At 42.6% G+C, this 21,921-nt stretch overlaps 1 pseudogene; it reads left to right on the top strand.

The window, feature by feature from the left end:
• The first annotated feature begins 4,832 nt into the window (after positions 1 to 4,832).
• LOC120437942 lies at positions 4,833 to 9,557 on the top strand (annotated as a pseudogene).
• Positions 9,558 to 21,921: the final 12,364 nt, after the last annotated feature.

The following is a 21,921-nucleotide window of genomic DNA, read 5'->3' as shown; positions in this document are numbered from 1 at the left end:
TTTCACAAAAGTGTTTTGCTTTTCTTTCACAAATGTGGGATTAAATTGTGTTAAAATGTACAAAACAGTGATGTCATGTTTTGTGACGAGGACCCAGGCACAGAGAGACTTGATGAATTTAAGACTCTTATGATTTGATAAAGAAATTTGCAGATTTGCACAGAGAGCGTAAAATTATGATGATTGATAACGGAGATGAAGACAACAGACGACGAGGACAGGGAGGAACAGGGGTTTAAATGCACCAAGGAGACAGTCAGAGGGAACTTGGGACAACTGGAGACATTTAAGGATGCAGGGACTGACAGAGACAGGGAAGAAGTCTCATCGTGACGAGTAAAGTTTACCTTGCCTGGCTGGGCAGCTCTCTGGGTGGTCAGCACCCCCAAAGCTCTGATCCTAGAATCGCCCCTGCTCATGATTAATATTCACAATAAAAATATTAGCCGAACATGTCTGTATGTGTTTCATAGTGTCGAATAACCTTTGTACAGTTAAACCTAGCAGTTACTACATGACGGAAACACCAACGTTATTTCTTTTAATAAAGTTTGTGTTTATACACAGGTCACTTAATCAGATTTATTTGCTCTCTGTCCTCCTTAAACATGTTTTTAATGTTAGTTATAATTCAGAATTGGCGAATGAAACCCGTATGACACATACGAACATCAGGAAATAAAAACCCGATAAATATAACCTCAGTAAATGAATAGTAAAGGGTAAATGGCCTGTATTTGTATAGCGCTTTACCTAAATGAAGTCAGTGTACAGCGGAGGTTATGGCAGCTGAGTACTGGGGCCTGCGCTTTGTTGGCGGTAATAACAGCTTGATTGCTTTGGAGGCGAGCAGGTCTATCCTATGCTTTGCTGTGAGACTGGGCAGACATCTCTGAAATCATCGAAGCACTTTTGCAAAGAGGCTGTATCTTGACAAACCGACCAGATATCTGAGGATTAAACCACTACATTCTCGGCTAAAAAAATATTAAAAGTGTATTTGGTGACACACAAACAGGGTTTTTCAAAGTTCAGTTCGGTTAGTTTCAACATGCCGGTTGTTTTGTGCTAAAAACAATGGCCACCAGGCCAAAGCAATGGTTTTGACTTGATCAGCGTTAACCCCGCCCCCTGGGTTTGATGGGTGAGGCTGACAGATAAAATAAATTCATGGTGAGATCTGAAGGACTCAAGTGTGCCAAAATGAATGAATTAAATACACCATTAAATAATTATTTAAATGTGGCAATAATTAATTTAAGTGTGGAAATAAATAAATAATTAATTCAATATGTCAAAAATATTTATTTAATAAATTATTTCCAATTTTAATTAATTATTGCCACATTTAATTAATTATTTAATGGTGTATTTAATTAATTCATTATGGCAGTCTTGGCATTCCACACTGTGATGCTCACACCTCTGATGAAGTCTCACAGTATCAGCTTCGTTTTTATACATATAAAATATGCATATGTACTTATAAATGATTAGAGTTATAATATTTCTGACTGTCTGAGTCCAAACTGAATTGAATCAGTGACGATACAGCCCTGGTCCTTTGGGCTGTTTGGTGAAAGTGTGATCATTTTTCCCCACCCTGATTTAAATATGGGCTGTGTCTTGTAGTGAACAAACGATGGGTTGTTGTGACAGCTTGATTCACAAAATGGGGTGAAAACAGTCTTTCTATTAATGACGTAAAAAAAGAAAACAATATGGTATTAAGAGCCTTGAGGAACTGGTCTTTTCAAAGGAGTCCTTCAGTGCTGTTCATTACACAACAAAGACACACATGTGGTTGTTGCTATGTCACCTTAAGGCAGGGGTGTCCAACTCCAGGCCTCAAGGGCCTGCAGGTTTTAGATCTCACTCTGGGTCAACACACCTGAATCGCATGATTAGTTCATTACCAGGCCTCTGGAGAACTTCAAGACATGTTGAGGAGGTAATTTAACCATTTAAATCAGCTGTGCTGGATCAAGGACACATCTAAAACCAACACATCTGACCTGCAGTCAAGCTATTTTATTACTGCATGCAGGAGAACAACACACACATTAAAACTTAACAAGTTGACAGTCATGAGAGCTCTAACCTTGGGGCGTTGCAGCGTCCCTTTTATACCATCACACACACACACACACACACACACACGCAGAGACTCTCTGTATCTTTTCAGTAACAACAGTCTTTTGTCTCACCCACTGTGATTGGTTTAGATCAGCTGATTTCAACCTGCACACTGAGAAAGTCTACTGGAGCCCTCAGTAGAAATGATTGTGAGTCTGATTCTTTTTTCCCACACTGAGCCATTCCAGCTGATGTTAGGCATCCTCCACCTGCTGAATCCACTTCAGCCTTAACAATAGAGAAAACTGAACAGAGAAATATTTGGATTTTCCCTCTTTATCTCTGCTCAGGTTCTACTTGTCTGATTCAAGCTTAGAATATTTGTTAGAATTCAAATTTAGGTTGAAATAAAGTGAATGATATTCTTTTATTAGTACACTGATGTAGTACATGGTTCAGTTAGCTTTGTATAAACATATGTGTTAGAAATGTTCTTCAGTCAGCTCTTTTACTTTCTTACATTTCACCAGTGTTGGGCAAGTTACTTTGAAAAAGTAATTAATTATAGTTACTAGTTACTTTTTGAAGAAGTAAATGAGTTAGTAACTGAGTTACAATATTCTAAAAGTAATTAATTATAGTTACTAATTACTTTTTGAAGAAGTAAATGAGTTAGTAACTGAGTTACAATATTCTAAAAGTAATTAATTATAGTTACTAGTTACTTTTTTTGAAGAAGTAAATGAGTTAGTAACTGAGTTACAATATTCTAAAAGTAATTAATTACTAAGTAAGTAACTAAGTAACTATTGCGTTACTTAATGATGATGTTTGGTTTCATCCTTTTCAGCACAACCTCACGTGTCTAAATTTACAGTTATGTTTTCATTTTCACATACCGTATTAACATAATTGATCTAAAATCAGACAAAAACATAAAATCAGAGTAGAAAAAGTTATATTTTTACTGTAACAACCACAAACATGTTTATTGAATCATATTTCATAACTTTAAATGCAAATATAAATTGTCAGTTTTAAAATCCTATGCACAAGTTTTGCAAACAAAGTTTGCAAACAAATAACAAAGTTATTTGCAGTCATTTACCTTTTACCTTGATTTTTTAAATAACCATTTCAAACTATTTACAGAACAATCAGGTGTTTTGCATTCAATAAGATGCTGTGTCAATAAGATTACTGTGTGAATCAAGATTCAAGATTCAAGAGCTTTATTTTCAGTACAGTAGTATACACAGTATACAGTGTACCGAAATGCTGTTTCACCCTGAGCCCCCCATGGTGCATTTATAAATATATAAAGGATATATCTCCAAGAGATATAAAACTAGAAATTACAAATAAGTAAAATGCTAAGTTTTGATAAAAATTAAGGGATAAAAAGGTACTAATTACTAACTATACAATTCTATACAATACTATAATGGTAACTATACAATATTAACTGTACGATAAAGAAAGATAAACAAAGACATTGAATACCAGTTTCAAGTTATTATCAGGATATTATTGATTTGAGACATGACAAAGATGTGCAAAATGTGCAAATATAATATAATTTGGATGTGTGTTCAGTAACTTTGTGACTGAGTGTGCAAATAAGCATATTGTTCCCAGGACCAGTTTGAAGCGGATTTGTGAAAGTTCTTGTTGTTTTTGAGTCTTTTGATGAGTACTGTAAGGTGTTTGTAGAGGTGCATGTGTATGTCAGTCCTTTTGTGGTAGTGAGTTGAGGGCTCTGACTGCTTGGGGAAGAAGCTCTTGCAGTGTCTGCAGTGTCTGGTCGTTACAGTTTTAATGCTGTGAAACCGTCTGCCAGATGGAAGGAGGAGAACAGTGCATGCGAGGGTGGAAAGTGTCTTTCACTATGCTGTTTGCACGTCGGATGATGTGTCTGTCATAGAGTTGGGAGATGGATGTGAGAGGGCTTCCAATGATCCTCTCTGCTGTCCTCACAATCCACTGCAAAGACTTATTTTCAGCGAGGGTGCAGTTCCCGTACCAGATAGCGATGTAGCAACAGAGGACGCTCTCACTGGTTCCCCGGTAAAATGGTATGAGGATAGGAGGAGGGAGACTGGCCTTCTTCAGTTTCCTAAGAAAGTGAAGACGTTGTTGGGCTTTCTTCATGATGGTGGTGGTGTTCAGGTTCCAGGAGAGGTCAGCTGATATGTGCACACCCAGGAACTTCACACTGTTGACCATCTCAACAGCAGATCCGTTGATGTGCAGTGGGGTGTGGGCCATTGAGGTCTTCCTGAAGTTAACAACCATCTCTTTAGTCTTCTGAACATTTAGAGACAGGTTGTTATTCTGACACCAGTCCACCAGGTGTTGTACCTCCCCTCTGTATTCAGACTCATTGTTGTTGATGATGAGACCCACCACTAAGGGCTAGGCTAAGCACACAGCCCTGCGGCAATCCTGTACTCAGTCTGACGACTTTGGAGGTTTTATTTCCTATAAAGACAGACTGGGGCCTGTCAGTTAGGAAGTCCAAGATCCAATTGCAGAGGGAGGTGTTTATTTTAATCCACACACCACTCCTCACTTCTCCCACCCACTGCACAAAGTCACTGAGTACAGACTGGCTAAATCCTGTAAAGGAAGAGACAGGAAGAGGCGGAGCAAAATGAGAAGTTCAGTGTCATTTTCCAGAAGTGAAAGTGTGAGAGAGCAGCGGCAGAACTGGAGTCGAGCCCTGTTTGTTTCTAAAAGAAAATTCAGGGGAGTCCATCAGGTTTCTCTCAGCAACAGTGGTGAGTGCAGCTGATCACACTTCCTGTTTCTACACAAATCTTCACTCTGTTCACTTCATGCTGACTCATCACAGTCACATTGCTTCCATAGAAATCTGCTCATGTAACCACAGATCCACTGTACACTGTTTAAAAAAAACATCTTAAAAAAAAACGGTAATATTCCGGCAGCTGGGCGCCAAAATACTACCGTAAAATAACAGAAAATAACTTCCTCATAAAAATACGGTTACTTCCAGTAATGACAATACAGTTTGTTGCGCTAATTTTACATGGGATCTTGCCTTTTCAAGTGATTTTAAACATTAAATTAGGAACATGTTAATGTGATTAAACAATGAAATTATCTATAAATAGAAAAAAAAATCCTAAAAAACAGTAATATTCCGGCAGCTGGGCGCCAAAATACTATCAGTAAAATAACAGAAAATAACTTTCTCATAAAAATACAGTTATTTTCAGTAATGAAAATAGAGTTTGTTGCGCTAATTTTACATGGGATTCTGCCTTTTCCAAACACTTTTAGACATTAAATTAGGAACATTTTATCATGATTAAACAATGAAATTACCTATAAACCAGGTCAATGAATGTGGCAATATGAATAATAATACGTAAATGTACAGAAATATACAGTTAACAGTTTGTTTAAATAATAATGGATTGCATGCCCTGGGACAGAGGCCTGCTGCCAGTAGGTGAAGAGTCTTGACCAAGGACACAACGACCGAGAGTATCTGAGCCGGGGCTCGAACCGGCAACCTTCTGATCACAAGGCGAACTGCCAACTCTTGAGCCACGATCGCCCTAAATAGTAGTGATCTCCCTGATCCCTGATGAACTGATCTCCCTATTGGAGCTCAGTCTGGGGGGAGTTATTTTTTTTCTCCTTATCTTTCCTCATGTGGTGCTTTTTCCATTGTTATACCTCTCTGACGTGTCTTCCCCATGTGATGTTTTTGTGTAATGTATGTATGGTCGGACGGAAAGATGGCGCCGCCATTGCATGCAATAGCAGCCTTAACATGAAATTTCCCGCTTGTGGGACTAATAAAGGTATCTTATCTTATCTCATCTTATCTTATCTTATCTTATCTTATCTCATCTCATCTCATCTCATCTTATCTCATCTCATCTTATCTTATCTTATTTTGGTCAGTACTTAAAAAAGTCATTCAAACATTTTACAAGGAGGGATTATCTCACTTGAACATTTTATTTGTACTGTATAATCTGCAGGTTTTGACACAAATCTGCAACTATCCTTTGAAGCACCGCTCCTCTAAAACAGCAATAACGATAATTATTAGGCCATATGTAAATAACAAAATAACTTTATAACTTAAAGCAAAATTGGGAAACGTAAAGTCTGAAACAGTCAAACAATACTGTTTGCTCTGGGTCTAAACAGAGCGCGTTGTGTGTGATGTCTGCTTTTGCTCATGCGTGCCGCTTTGAGCGTTCACACTAGAGTACATTTGCTGTCACATTTTATTTGTCGTGTGAACAAGCAGACATAAAAATCAAAATCAAAAAATCGGAATTGGCCATTCAGACCTGCAGTGTGAACGTAGCCTTTGTGTATCCTGTAAGAGTCACAGATGTTCCTAAATCATTCGGAAAACAGTCGATGCTTCACGTTCTAACTTTGTGTGGAAACATAAATCTCATTATTTAAACAGATGTGGACTAAATCATCGTGATAATCAAGTGTTTAAATATGTTAGAGTTCTATACATCAGCTGTAATATTCAAGCTGAACTGGATCAAACATGTCATCAGACACAAACATAGATGATGGTGTTTAATCCCAAAGCTTATTTAAACAAACTGGAGGACAGAATTCCTCCTTAAATGTGATTTTGATCTCAATAAAATTCACTTATCTCATTTTCACACACAGGCTTTATCATGTTGGCTTCTTCTCTACAAACATAAATCTTCGATTTGGACAAACAAATATATGAAATACAAAAATAAATAAAATTTTTCTGAGAAATGGATCCAGAATAATGTGAATGATGTATCCCAGCAGTGACTGGAAAAGGTCATCTTCTTCCATATCCTGAGTTTGTGAGGACCTGTGATGTTCCAGTATCTCTGAGAGAAAACAGGACAGTTTTTAATGATGGCACAAATGGACCAAATATACAGACACCACTGAATAAACATGTTCTCATAAATGCCATTAATATACTGGATCAAACATTTAATAACACATTTCTGAGGTATATGATTCATTGTCCTGCAACTCCTCAATGTCAGTTCTATTGGAACAGTCACTTTATAATATTAATGGCTCCTTGATATGGACTTACAATAAGAAGTATTTAGTCACTAAGAAGGTCGAGGACGTTTACTTCACAATAATTCATGGAATATATCCAACAAACCAATTTATTCAAATATAGAAATGACCTGGATGAATCTTGGACCTTCTGTAAAACAGTCGGAGACACAATTTCAACGACAATTTTAACGACTGTATTTATCTTCATCCCCAAAAGTTGATTCTGTTCATCTGGACGCTGCACTGTACAGCAGACACTACGTTGTTCAGTTTGTGTTTGGGATGAACCAGTTTGTGTCTGAGTGTGTTGCTGGGTCTCCACCAGTTACTCTTAGAACTGAAGAAGCTTCTCTGATGAAACGTCTTCAAGAAACTTAAAGAAGTCCTGACACTTTTCTTTCCAAGCTCCTCAGACTACTGATGCTTGCTTCTCTTTTAAAATGAAATTTAAAGTGAATTTTGAATAAAATGTTTCTTTTCTTTCTCCGTCAGAGTGCAGACATGTCTGCTGCCAGCAATCTGCGATCTGAAGATCAGTTTCTGTGCTGCATCTGTCTGGATGTGTTCACTGATCCAGTCACTACATCATGTGGACACAACTTCTGCAAAACCTGCATCAGTCAGCACTGGGACATGAATCAGATGTGTCAGTGTCCCATGTGTAAAGAGACTTTCTACACTAGACCTCAGCTGAGGGTCAACACCTTCATCTCTGAGATGGTTGCTCAGTTCAGACGTGAAGCTCAGCAGAAAGCCAGCAGCAGCAGCTCAGAGCAACAAGCTGCCAAACCAGGAGAAGTTCCCTGTGACTTCTGCACTGGAACCAAACTGAAGGCCCTGAAGTCCTGCCTGGTGTGTCAGACCTCCTACTGTCAGACTCACCTGGAGCCTCATCTGACAGTGAAACGTCTGAAAAGACATCAACTGATTGATGCTGTGGAGAACCTGGAAGGCAGGATGTGTACGAAGCACGATAAACTTCTGGAGCTGTTCTGTAAGACTGACCAGACATGTGTCTGCATGCTCTGCTCTGTTTTAGAGCACAAGAACCACGAGTTTGTTCCTCTGAGAGAAGAATATGAAGGAAAGAAGGCAGAGCTGGAGAAGACAGAGGCTGAGATCCAGCAGATGATCCAGAAGAGACGACTGAAGATTCAGGAGGTCAAAGAGTCGGTGAAGATGAGTAAAGATGCTGCAGACAGACAGAAAGCAGAAGGTGTTCAGGTCTTCACTGCTCTGAAGGAGTCTGTTGAGACGCCTGAAGGAGCTCATGAAGGAGATCGAAGACAAACAGGAAGCTACAGAGAAACAGGCTGAAGGTCTCATCAAAGATCTGGAACAGGAAATCTCTGAGCTGATGGAGAGAAGCTCTGAGGTGGAGCAGCTCTCACACTCTGAAGACCACCTCCACCTCCTCCAAAGCTTCTCCTCCCTGAAAGCTGCTCCACCCACCAAGGACTGGACAGAGGTCAGAGTCCGTCCACCATCATATGAGGGGACTGTGGTGAGAGCTGTGGCTCAGCTGGAGGAGACAGTCTGGAAACTCATGAAGAAGAAGCTGTTTGAGGCTGAGCTGCAGAGGGTCCAGCAGCATGAGGTGGATGTGACTCTGGATCCTGATACAGCAAATCCTGAACTCATCCTGTCTGATAATGGAAAACAAGTGTATCATAGTGATGTGAGGAAGAATCTTCCAAACAACCCAGAGAGATTTTCTGACTGTGTTATGGTTTTAGGAGAGCAGAGTTTCTCTTCAGGCAGATTTTACTTTGAGGTTCAGGTTAAAGGAAAGACTGAGTGGGCTTTAGGAGTGGCTACAGAGTCAATCAACAGGAAGGGAATAATCAGATTGAGACCTCAGGATGGTTTCTGGACTGTGTGGCTGAGAAAAGGAAATGAGTACAAAGCTCTTGCTGGTCCTTCAGTCCATCTCTGTCTTCATCCTGGTCCTGAGAAGGTGGGGGTGTTTGTGGATTATGAGGAGGGTCTGGTCTCCTTTTATGATGTAGGTGCTGCAGCTCTGATCTACTCCTTTACTGGCTGCTCCTTCACTCACAAACTCCACCCATACTTCAGTCCCAGTCTGAATGATGGTGGTAAAAACTCTGCACCTCTGATCATCTGTCCTGTCAGTAACATTAATCTATCCCTGATTTCATTGGAAGAACCACTTGATTTCTATTCTGATTCTGATTGAAGGGAACAAATGAACATATTGAGTGTAAATCCTCTACAGTCTCCATGTTTCTATAGAATCTGATTATCAGGACTCTGATTCACACTTTGATTCTCATGGAGTTTGATGCAAACAGAAGAAAAGTTGAATCAGGAAATGTTCCCACTGATGGAGACTCAAGCTGAAGAGCAAATATCAGAGAATAAATGTCCAAAAGCTTCATTTCACAATAAAGTTTGTTAAATGCTTTGAGTGAATCATGTGTTGATTTGAACAGAAGAAGGGTTGAAGGGTCCCACAAGAAAAGTTGAATGAGGAAATGTTCCCACTGATGGAGACTCGAGCTGAAGAGCAAATATCAGAGAATAAATGTCAGAATAAAGTTTGTTAAATGCTTTGAGTGAATCATGTGTGGGTGTTATACGGAGCATCAGAGTCCAGCTGAGTTATGTTGGATACAAACTGGTTATTTTGGCTCTGTGAGGATTTTTGTTCACTGAAAACGAATAAGATAGATAATATTCAAAGAACTCTGTAGAGATTCATACATCCATGTTCTCCACCTGGAGGTGTGGAGGAGAAAGGAGCAGGTGGAGCACAGACTGTTGCATTCTTCCAGTCACATCATTTTGATGTGATGATTATATTTCCATGTTCTGATGATTTGGTTTAAAGATAAACAGAGAGTTGGGGAATGGCTGCAATCACAGAATGAATAGGATACTAAAGCTGAGCTGTCATTAAAAATGTTTACATGTGATTTTGATTTAAAGAATATAGTGTGTGTGGCTCCTGACAGCTTCAGTCTCTGTTAGTCTACCTGTTGAACCCAGACACAACTTTTCCCCCTGAGGCAACGATCACGCAAAAACACAAAGAACAGCTGCAGTCACACACACACACACACACACACACACACACACACACACACACCAAGCTCACTCACACACGATTGTGCGATCCCTTTCGGTCTGAACTCTCAAAACACACAAACAAACCCATTAAACACCTGTAACTCTATCAATGTCGAACTGTTGAACAACACTTTACTGTTTTTTTATTTTTTAAGGGAGAATTCCTCCTTCAGTAACACTACCAGTGACTACAGCGGTTTGGGCTCAGTAACAATATACTGAAATATACCTTTTTTTTTTCTTTATGCCGTACAAACTATTTCAAAGAGCTTTGACCACAACATCTTTGGGATTTGCAGTGCTTTTCCCCCAATCGGTTATTCCGCTTGTTTTATCTAATTTAACCCATTAACAAAGGCTTAAAATGTAACTCTTAACATAATTTCCATCCATCCATCCATCCATCCATCTTCTTCCGCTTTATCTGGGGCCAGGTCGCGGGGGCAGCAGCACAAGCAGAGAAGCCTCCTCTAGCTTATCTGGGGAACACCAAAGGCGTTCCCAGGCTAGCCGAGACATATAATCTCTCCAGCGTGTCCTGGGTCTGCCCTGGGCCTCCTCCCGGTGGGACATGCCTGGAACACCTCACCCAGGAGGCGCCAGATGCCTGAACCACCTCAGATGCCCGAACCACCTCAACTGGCTCCTTTCGATGTGGAGGAGCAGCGGTTCTACTCTGAGCCCCTCCCGGATGGCTGAACTCCTCACCCTATCTCTAAGGGAGAGGCCAGCAACGCTTCGGAGGAAGCTCATTTCCACCGCTTGTATCAATGATCTCGTTCTTTCGGTCACTACCCAAAGCACGTGGCCATAGGTGAGGGTAGGGACATAGATCGACTGGTAAATTGAGAGCATCGCTTTTACGCTCAGCTCTCTCTTCACCACGACGGACCGGTGCAGCATCTGCATCACTGCGGCCAGAGCACCAATCCGTCTGTCGATTTCCAGCTCCCTTCTCACGTCACTTCACGTCACAAGACCCCGAGATACTTAAACTCCTCCACTTGGGGCAGGAAATCATCCCGACCCAAGTGGGCACTCCACCCTTTTCTGGCTGAGAACCATGGCCTTAGATTTGAGGCGCTGATCCTCATTCCCGCTGCTTCACACTCGGCTGTGAACCGTTCCAGTGCGAGCTGGAGGCCATCACCCGATGAAGCCAACAGAACCACAGCATCCGCGAAAAGCAGAGATGAGATTCTGAGGCCACCCATGTGAAAGCCCTCTGCCATTTGGCTGCACCTAGAAATCCTGTCCATAAAAATTATGACCAGATTCGGTGACAAAGGGCAGCCCTGGCGGAGCCCATCACCCGCCGGGAACGAGTCCGACTTATTGCCGGCAATGCAAACCAAGCTCTTGCGACGGTTGTATAGGGATCGAATGGCCTGTAGCAATGGGCCAGACACCCCATACTCCCGTATCACCTCCCACAGGACACCCCGAGGGACATGGTCGAATGCCTTCTCCAAGTCGACAAAACACACGTAGACTGGTTGGACAAACTCCCGTGCGCCCTCAAGTATCCTTCAGAGGATTTAGAGCTGGTCCAGTGTTCCGCGACCAGGACGAAAACCGCATTGTTCCTCCTGTATCTGAGGCTTGACTAGCAGACAAACTCTCCTTTCCAGCAGCCTGGCATTGACTTTCCCAGGAGGCTGAGGAGTGTGGTCCCCTGTAGTTGGAACACAACCTCCGGTCCCCCTTCTTTAAAATGGAGACCACCTCCTGGTCTGCCAGTCCAGGGTACTGCCCCTGATCTCCATAGCGTTGTAGAGGCATGTCAGCCAGGACAGCCCTACAACATCCAGAGCCTACAGGAACTCTGCCACCAAGGAGTTGTTTAACTGCCTCAGTGACCTAGCTCCTAGCGATTGACGTGTCATCCCCCTCATCCCCAGACTTTGCTTCCTCCTCGGAAGCCATGTCAGTGGGATTAAGGAGGTCCTCGAAGTATTCCTTCCACCGCCCGACAATTTTCTCAATCGAAGTCAGCAGCGCTCCGCCAGCACTATACACAGTGCAGGTAGAGCACCGCTTTCCCCTCCTGAGACGCCTGACGGTTTGCCAGAATCTCTTCAAGGCGGTCCGAAAGTCTTTTACATGGCTTCTCCGAACTCCACCCACACCCGAGTTTTGCTTCACCCATTCCGCTTGGCCTGTCGGTACCTGTCAGCTGCCTCCGAAGTCCCACAGGCTAACCAAGCCCGATAGGACTCCTTCTTCAGCCTGGTGGCTCCCTTCACCTCTGGTGTCCACCATTTGGTTCGGGGGTTACCACCATGACAGACACCAACCACCTTGCGGCCACAGTTCAATGCAGCAGCTTCGGCAATGGAGATGCTGAACATGGTCCATTCGGACTAAATGTCCCCAGTCTCCCTCGGAATGCTGTTGAAGCTCTGCCAGAGGTGTGCGTTGAAGATTTCATGGACTGGGGCCTCTGCTAGGTTTTCCCAGCACACCCTCACCACGGCGTTTAGGTGCACCGGGTCTGTCCAGCGTCCTCCCGGCAACCTGATCAAACTCACCACCAGCTGGTGATCAGTTGACAGCTCAGCCCCTCTCTTTACCCAGTGTCCAGAACATATGGTCGCATGTCTGGTGATACGATTACAAAATCGATCATCGACCTGCTGCCTAGAGCGTCCTGGTGCCATGTGCACTTATGGACACTCTTATGTTTGAACAAGGTGTTTGTTATGGCCAAACCTGCGGGAGGATGGGCCCATATCCCCTTTTCGGGCTGTGCCTGGCCGGGCCCCATCGACTAAGGCCCGGCCACGAGACGCTCGCCCTCGGCCCCGATAACCCTGTCCCTGCCTGGGATAGGGTTGTCGGGCCCTATGAGGATGTTTTCCTCATAAGGGTCTTCTGAATCGCTCTTTGTCTGGTCCCTTACCTGGGACTAATTTGCCATGGGAGACCCTACCAGGAGGAAAAAGCCCCCGGACAACATAGCCCCTGGGATCCCTGGGACAGACAAACCCCTCCACCACGATAAGGTAGCAATTCACAGAGGGGTAACCTAATTTAAACCTGTTTAAATTAAAAGTATGAGTTAATGAGAAAATAACCTAATTCAAACGTGTTTAATTTCTCATTAACTCATACTTTTAATTTCTTTCTTTCTTTAATGTATTATTTCTTTATCTTTGTTTAATTTTGCCAATCTTATCTGTTTAACCTGTTTAATCTGACCTTTGACATATTAATTTCAACTTAACTGTACTCTTGTTTTGACCTTTGACCTATTTATTCCTTATAACCAAAAAAAAAAACCCTTTTATTTTATATTTTCACACTATTTATCTATTATGTATTAGAGATGGCACGATATCACTTTTTTATGTCCGATACCGATACCGATATCATAAATTTGGATATCTGCCGATACCGATATGAATCCGATATAGTGTGTTTTTTAATCAATAAAACAGTTTTTTAATATCTTGCTGCATTTTGTATAAGTTCATACTCAAGTTTAAATAAACAACAACACTAAAGCTATTCTGTTATACCTGTATGTAAAAAATACACTGCGCCCAAAATATTTCATAGTTCAGCAACACTGATCAATCTAATAAACTTAAACCTACTCCATCCTCCCTATTCTGGTATTTTAAAGAGTACTTAGCAGAAATATTAAGCAACCTAATTAATAGGGTTGCAAACTCCCAGCAAAAAAAAAAAAAAAAAAAGGAACCACCCCCACCCGCCACCTCATGATGCTTAATCGATGTAATCAACTTTAATTTGATGCAGGGTGAAAAAATGCTCAGAAATAAATTATTTTTCAAGATTAATTAAATAGATTCAACATCTTTCTTCAACAGAATTGCAGAATTCACAGATGGTACTTTCCCAAAGGAAAAATTACTAGCTTACTAGGGTATATTAGACTTAACAGTTACTATATACAGTAATGGACTTCTATACATTTTACATCAGATTAAAACTTTGGGTGTAAGATTCAGATAATTATTTATTAAAAGCTAGACATTTTAAATGAGAATAAGAAAGAAAAGTATGTCTCTGTGCCCCTTTTTCCTGTTAATCGGTCCCCTGGCCAAACTTTGCTAGATCCGCCCCTGCACAGTTACCAGCCGTCAGCTACGTAGAAAAGGATCCTGGTCTAGAAAGTAATATTAAATAAATTCTAACAACAGCTTATCAAGCTTAAAGGTGCTGCTGTTGTTCAGCCGCTGGTTTCCTCTTTCTGGTGCAAAGTGGGCCAAAAACAAAGAAGAGAGACGGACTCATGACAGAAAAGCCGATCAGCTGATCATTAAGCAGTTTCATGAAGTAGCGACAGGAGAGGGAGGAGAGAGAGAGAAGAGGCAGTCGCTCCATATATCGGTTGTTAAGCTTAACATGGGAATGCTTTACAAACATTCAGAGATGAACTTACACACTTGCTTTACTTCTCTCTGGGATAACTTCCTCAGAGATGAAATGCTGGTTTGGTAGAGAGGCTACAAATACACACAGCCGCTCTATCACGTCATGCACACTGCTCCGACATGCTACGGTTATGAGCAAAGTTACGCCGTGTCGCAAGTTTTGTGAGGTGCTTTTTGATATTTAATGGATCGGATTACATTTTTATTTCTCGCCGATATCCGATCCAGTAATTTAGGTCAATATCGGACCGATACCGATACGTAATATCGGATCGGTCCATCTCTATTATGTATATCTATTATATATTATCACCTTACCTTATTGTAACCTTTGACCTATTTCCTTGTTAGCCTTGATAAACCTTGATCTTCCTTGATCAAACCTTGAAATTTCTTTCACCTTTAAACCTGAGGCTTAAATTAAACCTTTGTTAAAAACCTTCTTACCAACTTGTAATTCCAACTTTATTCATAAATATGTATCTTATCATCTAAACCGTCGATCAATTTGACTGAGAGAACTTTAACCACTCACCGCTCACATTTTAATTTGGTTTATGCCCAATTTTGCTGCTTTTTGATATAACAGACTCTGCTTACCTTTATTTTGAAGGCCTTCTGTGAGGATCACCAGAATCAGTTTTCTCCAGTTCTGGTGTCTGACAGCAACTCTGTCAGCCTCTCCAATCCTCCTTTTCTCCTTTCCAATCGAAAAATCACGTCGGGTCACCAATTTGTTGTGTTCAAATTTTTCAGAAGGAATTCAGGAGAAATATCTGTCATTAAAAGATTTACTTCAGCAGTTGAAATGTGATTACATTTTTTATTTCTCTCTGATATCCGATCCAGTAATTTAGGTCAGTATCGGACCGACACGTAATATCGGACTGGTCCATCCCTAATATATGTATGTATATATATATATATATATATATATATATATCCTGAGGTCCTGAGGAGTCAGCTGAACGGTAAGAACAAGATGCGGGCTATCAACACCTTCGCCCTGCCCGTGATCAGGTACCCAGCTGGTATAATAAGTTGGCCAAAGGAAGAGATAGAAGCCACTGACATAAAGACAAGAAAGCTCCTTACCATGCATGGAGGGTTTCACCCCAAGTCCAGCACCCTGAGGCTGTACGCTAAGCGGAAGGAAGGAAGCCGGGGACTGGTGAGTGTCAGCACCACAGTCCAGGATGAGACAACGAACATCTAAGAATACATTGGGAAGATGGCCCCAACTGACAGAGTGCTCAGTGAATACCTCAGGCAGCAGAAACCCAAGAAAGAGGAGGGAGACGAGGAACCATCATGGAAGGACAGGCCCCTGCACGGTATGTACCACCGGCAGATAGCGGAGGTGGCTGATATCCAGAAATCCTACCAGTGGCTGGACAAAGCTGGACTGAAAGACAGCACAGAGGCACTAATCATGGCAGCACAAGAACAAGCTCTGAGCACAAGATCCATAGAGGCTGGGGTCTATCACACCAGGCAAGACCCCAGGTGCAGGCTGTGTAAAGATGCCCCTGAGACAATCCAGCACAAAACAGCAGGGTGCAAGATGCTAGCAGGCAAGGCATACATGGAGCGCCATAACCAAGTGGCGGCATAGTATACAGAAACATCTGTGCCGAGTATAACCTGGAAGTTCCGAGGTCAAAATGAGAGATGCCCCTAAGGGTGGTGGAGAATGACCGAGCTAAGATCCTGTGGGACTTCCAGATACAGACGGACAAAATGGTGGTGGCTAACCAACCGGACATAGTGGTGGTAGACAAACAGAAGAAGGCGGCCGTGGTGATCGATGTAGCAGTTCGAATGACAGCAATATCAGGAAGAAGGAACACGAGAAGCTGGAGAAATACCAAGGGCTCAGAGAAGAGCTCGAGAGGATGTGGAGGGTGAAGGTGATGGTGGTCTGTTATGGCCCTGGCCAGATTCTGTTTTAGTGGCTGTGTTTTCTTTGTCTGTGTCTTTAAATCTTTGCAGGCCCCGATTGGATGAGCTGACGGCTCCTGATTGGTTCGCGGATCATGTGGCCGCATTCAAAATCCATTACCAGCAGTTATCCCGGACGAGCCCCACTTTATGTTACGCCCCAGTCTAGGGGTACAGGAGCATAACATAAGTTTGAAAAGATGGCCCGCCCTGGTCCCCAAAACCATACACAGAAAACCAATTTCTTAATGAATGGTGGTTTATTTTTGCTACACTGGATTTTTGCTCAGGTATTAAAATCGCTGTCCATCAAGCATCAAAAATCCAGTGCGTATCATCCCGAATCACAGGGTGCGCTTGGCGTTTCCACCAAACTTTAAAAGCCATGATGAGGAAGTTCTGCCTCGAGTCAGGAAGAGAGTGGGACGAGGGTCTGCCACTTCTCCTTCTAGCAGTGAGAGAGAGTGTGCAGGAGTCACGGGTTTCAGTCCCTTGAGCTGGTGTTTGGACACACAGTGCGTGGTCCCCTGCGCCTGCTTAAAGAGAAATATCTGTCCGACACAGCTATCTCCGAGCAGAGCGTATTAGATTACGTAAGTTGTTTTAGGGACCGTCTGCATAAAGCATGCGAAATTGCCGCGAGGCTCTTTCCGCGTCTCAGGAGAAAATGAAAAGGAAATTTGATAAAAGTCTGTGCAGAGAAAATGTGAAGTGGGTGACAAAGTGTTGACTCTCCTACCCGTTCCTGGATCCTCTCTCCAGGCAAAGTTCTGTGGGCCCTATACTGTTCAAGAGAAACTGAGTGACACAGATTATGTTTTAGGTACCCCAGACCGTAGGGAGAAAACGTCGTGTGTGTCATGTTAATCTGATGAAGCCTTATTTTGTTTCGTGATGCAGGTATAAACTCCTCTTCATCCCCCGCTGCGCCGTCTGCCGTGCCGGTAGTTGTGCCAGCATCTCCGTCGCAGTATAGCCCAGAAAGTGATGGTTTAGTTTTCGTTTGTGCTGAGGGTTGCTCCCGACTCAGAAACTCTGAAATATTGGATAATTTAAAATCTCACCTAAACCATTTAGGTGAGGCTGCCCAGAAACGATGTGTGTTCTCTGATCGATTCTTACCCATCTCTGTTTGCTGACACTCCGTCTCGCACTACTGTCCTCGAACATGACATAGATGTAGGTGACCACCCTCCGATCAAACAACACGCTTATCGTGTTAACCCTACCAAGCGTGCACTTTTTCAGCAAGAAGTTTCCTACTTGCTGGAAAATGGTCTAGCTGTCCCTAGTTCTAGTTCATGGAGTTCCCCATGCCTTCTTGTGCGAAGGAAGACAAAACCCCACGTTTTTGTACTGATTTTGAAAAAGTGAACAGTGTGACCAAACCCGACTCCTATCCTCTTCCCCGCATGGAAGATTGTGTTGACAGGGTTGGCTCCGCAAAGTTTGTCACCAAGCTGGATCTATTAAAGGGTTATTGGCAAGTTCCCTCACTCCACGTGCATCTGAAATCTCCGCTTTTGTCACCCCTGATCACTTCCTTCAATACACCGTCATGCCTTTTGGCCTTGAAATGCCCCTGCCACATTCCAACGCCATATGCACATTGTCTTAGGTGGTGTCACAAACTGTGAAGTGTACTTAGATGACATTGTAGCTTATTCAGAGACTTGGTCAGAACACCTTGGAACACTCACTGAGATTTTTGAAAGATTAAAAGAGGCATCCCTTACCCTAAATCTTTCCAAATGTGACTTTGGTAAGGCCACTGTGACTTATCTAGGGAAGCAGGTGGGTCAGGGACAGGTGCGCCCCTTCTGGCCAAAATCCAGGCTATCCTAGATTTCCCTGTGCCTCACACTAGGCGTGAACCGCGGTTCCTTGGAATGGCCGGCTATTATCGTGGCTTCTGTAGGAATTTTGCAGATGTAGTTGCGCCTCTCACCAGTCTCACAAGTGTGTCAAAACCATTCGTATGGTCGCCCACATGCCAGAATGCTTTTGAGTCTGCCAAAACTCTCCTCTGCAGCACTCCGGTACTTGCTGCTCCTGATTTCACACTTCCTTTTAAACACCCACTTGGTTATTTTTCGAAGAAGTTCAGTGTTCACCAGCAAAATACAGTACTATCGAGAAAAAGCTCTTTCTCTGTTGCTTGCTCTACAGCATTTCGAAGTCTATGTCGGCTCTAGTTCATCACCAGTCATTGTTTACACTGATCACAACCCCTCGTGTTTTTGACTAGGATGCAAAATTCTAACCAGAGGCTCATGAGATGGTCCCTCTTAGTGCAGGATTTCAATCTGGAGATCCATCACAAAAGGGACCGAGAATGTAATGGCAGATGCTCTGTCGCGTAGTTTTATACATCTATAGGGAGATGTTTGGTCTTGGGAAGGGGGTGTTATGGCCCTGGCCAGATTCTGTTTTGGTGGCTGTGTTTTCTTTGTCTGTGTCTTTAAATCTTTGCAGGCCCCGATTGGATGAGCTGACGGCTCCTGATTGGTCCATGGATCATGTGGCCGCATTCAAAATGCATTACCAGCAGTTGTCCCGGGGCAGCCACTGACAGCAGCAGCAGACCTGACCCTGGCCTCCAAAACCCATGACATTTGTGCCTGTGACTTTTTGCGGTTTTCTCAGTTTTGTATATAGTGTGTACATTAGTTTTCATTGTAAATAGCACTTTGTAAATAGCACTGGAACAGAAGGGTTTTCCTGTTTTTCCTTGCACTGTTTTCTCCTGTTTATCATGGTTAGGGAGTAAGGTGTAGCGCTTGTCTTTTGTTTGGTTTTTGGTTTCACATAGGGTTTAGACAGCACCTCCTCCTGACTTAGCTTGTTTTGTTTGTTATTTTGGCCTTTGTTCACCCTGAGCTTCTTTATTCCAGTGTAGCAAAAATAAACCACCATTCATTAAGAAATTGGTTTTCTCTGTGTATGGTTTTGGGGACCAGGGCGGGGCCATCTTTTCAAACTTATGTTGCGTTCCTGTACCCCTAGACTGGGCGTAACATGGTCCCAGTGGTAATCGGAGCACTAGGTGCGGTGACTCCCAAGCTAGGCGAGGGGCTCCAGCAGATCCCAGGAACAACATCGGAGATCTCTGTCCAGAAGAGCGCAGTCCTGGGAACAGCTAAGATACAGCGCAGGACCCTCAAGCTCCCAGGCCTCTGGTAGAGGACCCGAGCTTGAAGGATAAACCGCCTGCAGGGGCGTGCTGGGTGTTGTTATATGTATATATATATATATATATATATATGGAGGAAGGCTTAGCCCATTTATACCAGCCGTCCCTGGTCTTGCATCCTTTACTGAGTTTTCAGTTTGCTCTATTCCTTTCTCTGGAATTAAATATATATTTATTAAGCTCTGTATTAGTTAGTCCTGAGTTCCGTATTTTGTAGTTCCTCTTAGTTTTGTTATTTACATTTATAGTTCTTGTTTTTTAGTTCTTTTTCCTGCTCCAGTTTGTTGTGTGTTATGTCCTGAGGCAGTTTCTGTGATGTGATATGCTGACATCTATTAACATTGATGCCTACCTGACTGAAGAAAAATCTAGGGACGAGAGGTAAAAGCGTTTTCAAGAAACTTAAAAGAAGTGCACACGTTTTCCCCCTAAAATTCCTTAGACCTGACTATAACCTTTTATTAACGTTTGATTTCACTGAACTGACCTGTTACACACCAATCTACACAAAACAGGAGTGGGATTTGTATTTTAAAGAAAACAGGAACTGAAGGACAAAAAACAGTTAAACAAATGTAATTCTCATTTTTAGAATAGAATAGAATAGCTTTTTTTATTGTCACTGTTACAAGAACAGTGAAAGGCAAATTACATTTACACAAGAAAGATATGTACAAGTTATACATGCACCTGCAAACATACATGCACATACATACATATATGTATATATACATATATGCATCCGTACATACATACACACACATATTTCCACATACACACTTACATCGATATACATACACATACATGCCATCTAACTAGCAGGTGCATTGAGAGGTGCAGTCTGATCAGTGATATTGCACATTGAGTGGGGGTGGGGGTGGGGTGCTGTTGGAACTATACTAAATAAATGGTAAATGGCCTGTATTTATATAGCGCTTTACTAGTCCCTAAGGACCCCAAAGCGCTTTACACATCCAGTCATCCACCCATTCACGCACACATTCACACACTGGTGATGGCAAGCTACATTGTAGCCACAGCCACCCTGGGCGCACTGACAGAAGGCGAGGCTGCGGACACTGGCGCCACGGGCCCTCTGACCACCACCAGTAGGCAACGGGTGAAGTGTCTTGCCCAAGGACACAACGACCGAGACTGTCCAAGCCGGGCTCGAACCGCAACCTTCCGATTGCAAGGCGAGCTCCTTATAAATAAGGTTATAATAAATACAGTTTCAAGAGGTAAGGGTGTTGGTGTCTTTGAAGTATAAACAGAAATACGATTTATAAATAAGGTGTAATGTCCATGAGTATTGGCAGTGCAGTTATCCTCCAATCAGGGTGGAGGCATGCACACTGTTACAAGATGACCTGTAACCACAAATCCTGCTGTTAACAGGCCCGTTTGGTTGTTTTATTACTAGTGGAAGGACACATTGTTTATAGACTGCTGTGTGATTCTTTATTACTTTAACACAGAGAAAAGAAATTCACTGTGAATGTTTGCATTGTTCATATTCTAGCTCTGTTCACAGTGCAGCTACAAAAGGTTTAATGTAAAAAAGTGAACCTTAACTTGATCCAGTCCGACCAGTTTGAAGTTAAAAGCACAAAGGTCTGCAGAATGATCATAATCTCTCAGTGAGCAAAGGACAGAGTAATTAGATTCTTCTTCAGTAAGGGATCATTTTTTGTTTCCAGAAATCATTTCACAGTTGAGGTGGTTCGGGCATCTGACAAGGATGCCCCTGGGCGCCTCCTGGGTGAGGTGTTCGGGCATGTCCCACGGGAGGAGGCCCAGGGCAGACCCAGGACGCGCTGGAGAGATTATATCTCTCGGCTGGCCTGGGAACGCATGGTGTTCCCCGGATGAGCTGGAGGAGGTGGCTGGGGAGAGGGAGGTCTGGGCTTCTCTGCTTAGGCTGCTGCCCCGTGACCCGATCTCGGATAAAGCGGATGAGGATGGATGGATGGATGGAAATCATTGATTAAATCACTTATTGTAGTTAAAGAAATACTGATTATATGTCTTTTAAATGTGTTCTGTTCATTACATTTTTTCATTTTATGTGTGAGCAGAAAAATAATCTCTGAGGTCTAAAAGTCAAATTATTGAACATGTTGTTTGTGTGACAAAGGTACTACTGTA

Source organism: Oreochromis aureus, linkage group 3, assembly GCF_013358895.1.
Source record: "Oreochromis aureus strain Israel breed Guangdong linkage group 3, ZZ_aureus, whole genome shotgun sequence".
Lineage (NCBI taxonomy): Eukaryota > Metazoa > Chordata > Actinopteri > Cichliformes > Cichlidae > Oreochromis > Oreochromis aureus.
This window is presented reverse-complemented; position numbering and strand designations above follow the sequence as displayed.